This window comes from Equus quagga, chromosome 5 (genome assembly GCF_021613505.1).
Source record: "Equus quagga isolate Etosha38 chromosome 5, UCLA_HA_Equagga_1.0, whole genome shotgun sequence".
Lineage (NCBI taxonomy): Eukaryota > Metazoa > Chordata > Mammalia > Perissodactyla > Equidae > Equus > Equus quagga.
Window position 1 is genome coordinate 11,777,900 of NC_060271.1, and position 8,153 is coordinate 11,786,052.

Genomic DNA, 8,153 nt, shown 5'->3' on the forward strand with positions numbered 1-8,153 from the left:
AGACCCAGCTCCAAAGGACAGTGACCATTGTTTGTTTATTCGTGGCTATATCACCAACTTCTAGAAACATGTCTGTGACAAGATAGAGCCTCAATAACTATCTGTTGAGAGAATGAATGCATGCATGTACAGAGAGAAAGAATGAGAGACTCAGTCCTGGCAGCTCTCCAGTCTCTGGTTCTGCCCCTTCCACACTCGTGCTGCCCCCTGCCCTTGGGCTCCATGAGACACCCCTGGATCCTCAGATATCTTTTGTCCCTTTTTTATCTTACATTAGCTCAAGATTATATCTGTCATTTGCAACAAGAATTTTAATGAAGACTCACTCATTCACTGTCCTACATGTCCTCATTCAATCCTTCATGCACTAATTCCTTCTTTGAAAGTCAGGCATAATTCCTATGAACCATGCTCTATGCTGGCCTCAAGAACACAGAGATCACAGATATTAATGGTAACTTTGCCAACGTGGTGCACAGCAATGAGAACATCGAGGAGAAATGTGATAATGGAGACACCCAGGGAGCCTTCAGAACCTCTGGGAAGGTCACCTTGCGGTCAGCAAGCTTGGGTTGAAATGCAGCTCACCTGGGCATAACCTTCAACCTTCAGTGAGTTTCCTCATTCTTCAGTGAAACAGGATCAAGTAATAATCCATCCCTTACTGGGGTTTGCCTTCAGCATTACATAATTGTTCTAGTTTCCTAGGGCTGCCATAACAAAGCACCACAAACTGGGTGGCTAAAACAACAGAAATTTAGTGTCTTACAGTTCTGGAGAGTAGACATCCAAAATCAAGGAATGAGTCGGGTCGGTTCCTTGTGCAGGCAGGGAGGGAGGCATCTGCTGCAGGCTGTCTCCTTGGCTAGTAAATCACTCACTTCTCCATCCATATCTTTACATCATCTTCTCTCAATGTGTGTCTGTCTATGTGTCCAAATTTCCCCTTTGTATGAAACACAGTCATATGGGATTAGGGCCAACTCTAGTGACCTCACTTAAACTTGATTCCCCTGTAAAGACCCTATCTCCAAATAAAGTCACATTCTGAGGTACTGGGGATTTGGACTTCAACACATGAATTTGAGAGGGACACACTTCGAGCAATAACTCTAATATATTAAGTCTGTGAAAAAGTTTTGTACACTATGGAGTCCATGTCTGACCTAATTTCTCTAGGCAGTTCAGGGTAAGGGCCCACAGCTTCATCAACAATGAGGCAGAATCTGGCCTTAGGACAAACTTTGGACAGCGCGCAAAGTATGGAGCAGAGCCCAGGTCCTGTGAAAACTCTTGTTCTAAACTCTTCCTTCTGCTGATAGATCTAGAACTACCTCCCTGTGCCCATCCTGCCCTTCATCCCCACTCCAGCCCTGGAACGAGAAGGGTTTTATTGATTTACCTTTCTCTTGGGGACAGTTTGAAAATGGTGAGGAGCTTCAACAGTTAATGAAATGGGTAGAGAAGTTCCCGGGTGCCTGTCCTCACTGGTTGTGGGGAAGCGAGGTTGCCGCACAGACATCACAGATATTACAGGTAAACTGTGGGGAAATAAGGATACCCTCCTGGGCTATGACCCTGACTACATGAAGGTGATCCTGGGGAGATCAGGTGAGAGTAAAACCTGCATCCTAGCTGGAGCATCTCTTCTCTCTTGGGTCCATGCCCCTGGGTCAGTGAAATTCCAGAAGAGACTCGCAGTTCAGCCATCAATACCTGACTCTTACAAGCATTGTTCCAGCACACAAACCAACCTAAGGCCAATACTATTTGCCTAAACTGAAGGCTTAAATAGCTCTGTGGGACTGAATTTCGTTTTTCTTTTCTTTCTTTCTTTCATTTTTAACCAAGTGAAGATGATCTGTTACGTAAATTGCCCCAGATCTGAAAGACAATTTCTCTTGCACACTGACTTGGGTTTGGCGTCTCTAATTGGCTTCATCTCTCATGGGATGGCTGAGCCACAAACTGGAGGAAAACCACAGGCTTCTGTCTTTTCTCAGGCACTGAGGAGAGAGCCTATGTTTCTTGCAGGTTCACCGTCTTGGTCCTGTGGGAGTCCTGCTGCTAGGACACCGAGTCTGCCACCCTGAGCCCACAGTGACTATGAAGACAGACACAGGTAGGGATGGGAGGCAAGTGAGAGGTGGCATAGGCATTGTTTGGTCCCCTCCAGCCTCCTGTAATGCCCTTCCTTACCTTTCAGACCCAATGTCTCAAGGATATCGCAGATTCCTGGCACCCTGGATTGGGAAGTCTGTCTAACTAGGACTGTAGTCCACCTGCCAGTTTGGTTTGCCAGGAGCTATCTGTTTGGCTCACAGAGAACAACAGGCGCCCCGCCACCATGTCATCACCCTCATCTCTGGATCAAGTTTCATTTCTCTCCTTGTAACAAGATCCTCCCCCTTCCTAAAGATTGTGAGAGCCCTCCTGAAGCTCAGCTTCTTCCACGTCACTTATCAGTCCTCACAGACGATCTCAGCCTGACTTTTATTGAAGTCCGTCTATGACCTGCCCCTAGTCTTTTTCAGCCTTTATCTCATAGCTGTCATAATCACTTCCTATGTACCAGCCATCTGGGAAAACTCTCAGTCCTGAAGTGTACTGGCCTTTCCTGTCTTTATCCATGATGAGCCTTCTTGTGACATCCTTGGTTCCTCCAAAGTTGTCTGCAGTCATCACTCTGATCCCATTTCCTACCTTCACACACACACCCGTCACAAGCTGAGGGTATGGTTTGCTCTGGTTGAATGGGCAGATGTGGTTCCAGCACTGGCGGATGCTGACCCCAGACTTCCACTATGATACCCTGAAGCCCTACATGGGGCTCATGGCTGACTGAGTCTGGGTGATGCTGGTAAGTCCTTTCCTCTCTAGCCTGCACATGTTCACACACAAAAACCTTACATAGTCCACTCATGACAAATGTGTCTGTCAAACATCCACCAGACACAGGCGCCCAGAATAATCCACTCAGATTTTATTCTGAGACCGAGCTTCCCCCAAGTAGATGGAACAGGAGAGTACCTACACACCAGCTTGGATCCACACTTTGGTTATTGCCAAGGGAAAGGAGGGCCATGGTGGATACAAGGTGGGCTCTCCTCCCACCGCCACATCTTCATCCCCATGGACTAGAGCAAGGGTCCTTCCCCGTGGATAGCACAAGCTGACTCTGTGGGCCTGGTCAGTGGCAGCTTCAGCATAAGGTGGCCAAGCCAGGATGTCACTCAGGTGGGCTCTGGCCTGGAGCCCAGGGCTTCCGCATGGCATTGAGACACTCCATGGAAGAAAATGGAGACCAAGTCTACACCCTAAGACACTCTCAGGTCTATACTGCCTGGGCCCCACCCACCGATCAGAATCAGGTCCTGCCATCACATCATCTCCTATCAGGACTGGAATTTCGCACCAGCTGTCCTCAAGCTAACATCTGAGGAATGAAAGGAATTGAAGTCCCTGATGATCTTTCCTTAAATGCCCCAAGTATTAACTCCTGAGGCTTTCTCTTCCATTGACACATTTGTTCCCTAAAGTTGGACTTCACCTGTCCCTCAGTTCTAGCTTAGCCACAAGACAGGGAAGATTCCCCTTTTGTCACCTGAGAAACCATGTTTTCTGCTCTGCCAAAAGGATTTTATCATTGTAAATGGTGCCTAAAATTAATACGAATTCAGACTATTATGAGAGATCATTATTAATTAAAAAATAACGTTTCTGAAAAAATAGACCTCACATCAAAAACACTTGCTTAGTCTTAATTTGCTATAATGCATCTGTTTAGAAAGAGAGGAAATCTCTAAAACCTATTTAGATAGACAGAGAGAGAGCCTGGCCTTGTCATCATGGGTCTTCTTGGGGAGCACAGGAGGATCAATGTTCTCCTTGCACCACAGGGCAAATGGGAGGGGCTCATCAGCCAGGACTCACATCTGGACATCTTTGGGCACGTCTCCATGATGACCCTGGATGCCATCATGAAGTATGCCGTCAGCCACCAGGGCAGCGTCAAAACAGACAGGTCAGTGATCACCCTTCAGCTGCACGGGGCCTTTTCTTACCAACGATATGGACTTACCTGAGTGGCACTGGGGCAGCTTGGAAGCTTACAGCGCAAAAAACAACATTCTGCCAAGAACCCCTAACAATGGTCAGATTCCATCCCAGACCAAAACCTGACTCAGCCACAGATCACTGATCCTGGGCAAAGGTAGAAGCCTGACTGCCCACGCCACTTATAATGAGGGACTGAGGGTCTCAAGGGCTATAGGACAGCAATGACTAATGCCTGTCCCCACTGACTAAGGAAACCTCCACCCAGAGCCCCACTGCACCCCCAAGTCAGAGGCCTGCCTCTACTCTAGTCTCTTCTGCATCCTCTTCTTTTAGGGACTCCCAATCCTACATCCAGGTCATTGGGCACCTGAACAATCTTGTTTTTCCACGGATGAGGAATGTATTCATCCAGAATGACATCATCTACAGGTTGACCCCTGATGGATGTTGGAGCCACCAGGCCTGCCAGCTCGCCCAGGAACACACAGGTTGGACTCCAGCTCCTGGGCTGCTCCCTTCCTTCATCAGACACATCCCAAGGGGACTACCCTTGACCTCTCAGGCAGAGCTCGGACCCCTGCCACCCCTTCAGGAACTAGGACACACCCACACCTGGAGCAGGGGGTGGGAAATGAGATATCATTGTGCCAGGTGTTGTGCAGGGATTTACAAGTGGCACCACCTTGGTCATAGCTGAATGAGAACCCTTCCAGCAGCATTCAAGCAGAGCCTCCATGAGCTGTGCTATTGAGAGGAGGCCTGACCTGCAATCAGATGATGCAAGAGCTCTCACCCCTAATGTGCACGCCCAATGCTAGACTCATCCTGATCAACTTGGCACCAAGATTGGGGCAGGGGAAAGATGGGGCTACTGTGGGTTGCTGCATCTGAGCAGCCAGAGCTTCCAGCTCTGCCTGGGAACCACTGTTCTGGGACAGACCAAGGGATCAAGCTGAGAATGTCTCACCTGCAGAAAGAGGGAGAGCTGGAGAAGTTCAGGAGGAAGAAGAGACACTTGGATTTCCTGGACATCCTCCTCATTGCCAGAGTGAGTGTGTGTAGGCGAGGCCTGAGGCTTTGCACAGGAGAGCAGAAGAAGGGACAAACCCTGACCTCTCAGCGTGCTTTCCCCAGATGGAGAATGTGAGCAGCTTGTCTGACAAGGACCTCGTGCTGAGGTGGACATGTTCATGTTTGAAGGCCCTGACACCACAGCCAGTGGCATCTCCTGGATCCTCTATGCTCTTGTCACGCACCCCGAGCATCAGCAGAGGTTCCGGGAGGAGATCCAGAGCCTCCTGCGGGATGGTGCCTCCATCAGCTGGTGAGTGCTCAAGAGATGGGAGAGCCCTGCCCACTCAGCTAGAGAAGCCCCTGGTCTGCCCGGACACTGCCGGCCCTTCAGGTTGGGCTTTGGTTTAGGAACCACCTGGACCACTTGTCTGACACCACCATGTGCATCAAGGAGGCACTCCAACTCTTTCCATGGGTACCAGGCATTGGCACAGAGCTCAGCAAGCCCCTCAACATCCCTGATGGATGCTCCTTACCCAGAGGTGTGAACTTCATCACGTTCCCTAACCTGAGCACTCTGCAAGAGTGCAACAAGGAAGGTCAGATATCTATGTGTCCTAGAGCAGCTCTGAACCTCTCTGGGTCTTGTTTTCCCCTCAGGAAAATCAATACTTACATTGTAGTTAGGATGAGGTATGTGAAATGCCTAGCACACACATTGAACCCAGCAAAATTCAATAAACAAATGCTAGCCTCTGAATGTGGGCTAGGTAATTAGCCCTAATATGCAAATTCCCTGAGATATGAGGGCTGGAGAGACAATCAGACAGGGGTCGGGGGAGATGTGGTTCTTTCCTTATGGGATCTAAGCAAATGAGGGAGATCAGGGAATCCACTGTCATGGATCAGATCGCCCAGTATCTGAGGACCCCCACAGGCAGAGAGCAGCTGACTACCAGATGTGAGACCCCTGCCACAGTTGGAGACAACCCTCTGGCCCACCTTCCATTGGATTTGAAGCCCAGCTCTGCCACATCCTACCTGTGTGATCATAGGCAAGTCGCTCAGTCTCTCTGAGGCTCAGGTGCCTCATCTGAACAATGCGCCTACGAGATCCTTTCCTGCAGGATGGATGTAGGATTCAATGGGTTAATGCATAGACCTCCCCCCGCAAGGGCTCATGGATGGCACCTGATAAACATGAGTTGTCATTTGAGTTGCTCCAAAAAGTAAGCCCCCAATTCTTTCTTGCTTCTCAATCCTGGGTCCTGGTTATCTCCTCCTAATCTGTGCACATGAGCTTTGCCGTATCCACCCCACCTCTCTTGCAGCAGGCTCATTCCACTCAGAGTGATGGGAAGTGGCTCTCACGTCTTTCCTGCATGCACATGCCCCCTCCTGCCACAGGGACAGGGACCCACCCCAGGTGTATGATCAGTCTGCTCTCTTCTGCTTTCGCCCCACAGGACTCACGATTGTGCTCTCCTTTTATGCCCTTCACCACAACCCAGAGGTGTGGCCGAACCAGAGGTGTGATGGTCGCGGGAGGAAGGGATGGGATGATCTCTCCAGACCAACAACTCCTCCCACTCCCACCTCAGGCAGTCCTGTCCCTTCGTGGATTGGAAGGAGGGACTTGACCCCACCTGTCCTGGTCCTGGGGCTCTCTCTGCAGGTGTTTGATCCTTCGCGGATGGTACTGGGTCCTGCTCAACACAGCCACGCTTTCGGGCCCTTCTCAGGAGGATCAAGGTGAGACTTCCAATACTTGAGGGAGGAGTGTCACTGGGTGCACAGCCGATGTTTGCGACCTCTTATGTTCATATGGTGTCTGCATTATGCCCCTTGTCTGTCGGTGTGTTGGGAAGGAAGTGTGTGTCTCTACACAAAAGAAAGGTGGCATTTCTGGGGATGCCACAAGGACTTTGACCCACTGACTTTCCCAGTGGCTGCCACAATCAGTGACAGTGGCTGTTCCAAAGTTCAGTGTATTCTGGTGTTTTCCACTCTTTAGGAGTATGACTTTTCAGAATTAGAATTTTTCATGAAAATTAAACTTCAGATGGTTGTTTTTATCAATTATCAGTCATCTTAACAGCTGGTTTCTCTCTTCTCACATTCACAGTCCAGCTCAGGGCCTTTTCTCCTTAATTCTCTAATCTGCCACTCACTGTTTGAGTGATGTTCCCGTGTGTGTGGATTTCCAGCCACTTCCTTGTCTGAACTGTTCAGCCATATACATGGAAGGTTACAGTAGTCATTGGAAGAAAGTTTCACCCCAATGTGTGTCTTCTCTATATTTTCAGTCTATCCCAATAGAATTGGACTGCATGTTAATATTCACACAATGATGACAACTTTTCCAGTCGGCAAATTTCTTTACATGAATTTCTTTACATACTATGGTCCCAGGGTCTACACGGTCCAACGATGGCAAGAAGCATCACAATGAGGACCATCCACTGCTTTTGAGAGAAGATCCACTATTCCATGTATGACACACGCCTTCGAAAGCTTCCTGGTGTGTAAAATCTAAAGCACACTCAAGACAGCTGTTGAGCTGGACGAGTCCACTCCAGAGCGGCTGCCGTGAAAATCCTCCAGGGCTCCTGAAATCGTCCTGTGAAACAGGAACTTCCACAAACACTGTAAGTCATTACTAGAAACAAGATATTTCTCCATCCATAATTCTGTGAATTCTTCAAATGGTGGATCAACGTTCACAGAACAGGCTTTAAGCAAATTGTTCTTCCCGAAATTGGCTCTAGGATTTGGTTTCTCCTAGAACAGGGTCCTTCCTCATAGACATTGGCTGCAGGCTGTGGCTGCCAGTAGAGGACAGGAAAGCACTAGGCACTTCAAGGTCTAGGTCAGTACTAATGTCTACTTTTATTTTCTGCCACACTGGGGTTTTTCTTCCCAATTCAATTAACTTCATTCAATTAGAAAACTATGTACTAAGCCTGCCTCTGTGTGCCAAGTCCTGTGCTGGGAGATGGGAATACAGAGATAAAAGACACCGTCCCTGCCTCCAAGACTTCACAGTCAAGAAACAAATACCTCTACTCAAGACACACATC

General features: G+C 48.8%; 1 pseudogene; it reads left to right on the forward strand.

Moving 5' to 3' along the window:
- The first annotated feature begins 408 nt into the window (after nt 1-408).
- LOC124239208 (cytochrome P450 4A11-like) lies at nt 409-6,829 on the forward strand (annotated as a pseudogene).
- Nucleotides 6,830-8,153: the final 1,324 nt, after the last annotated feature.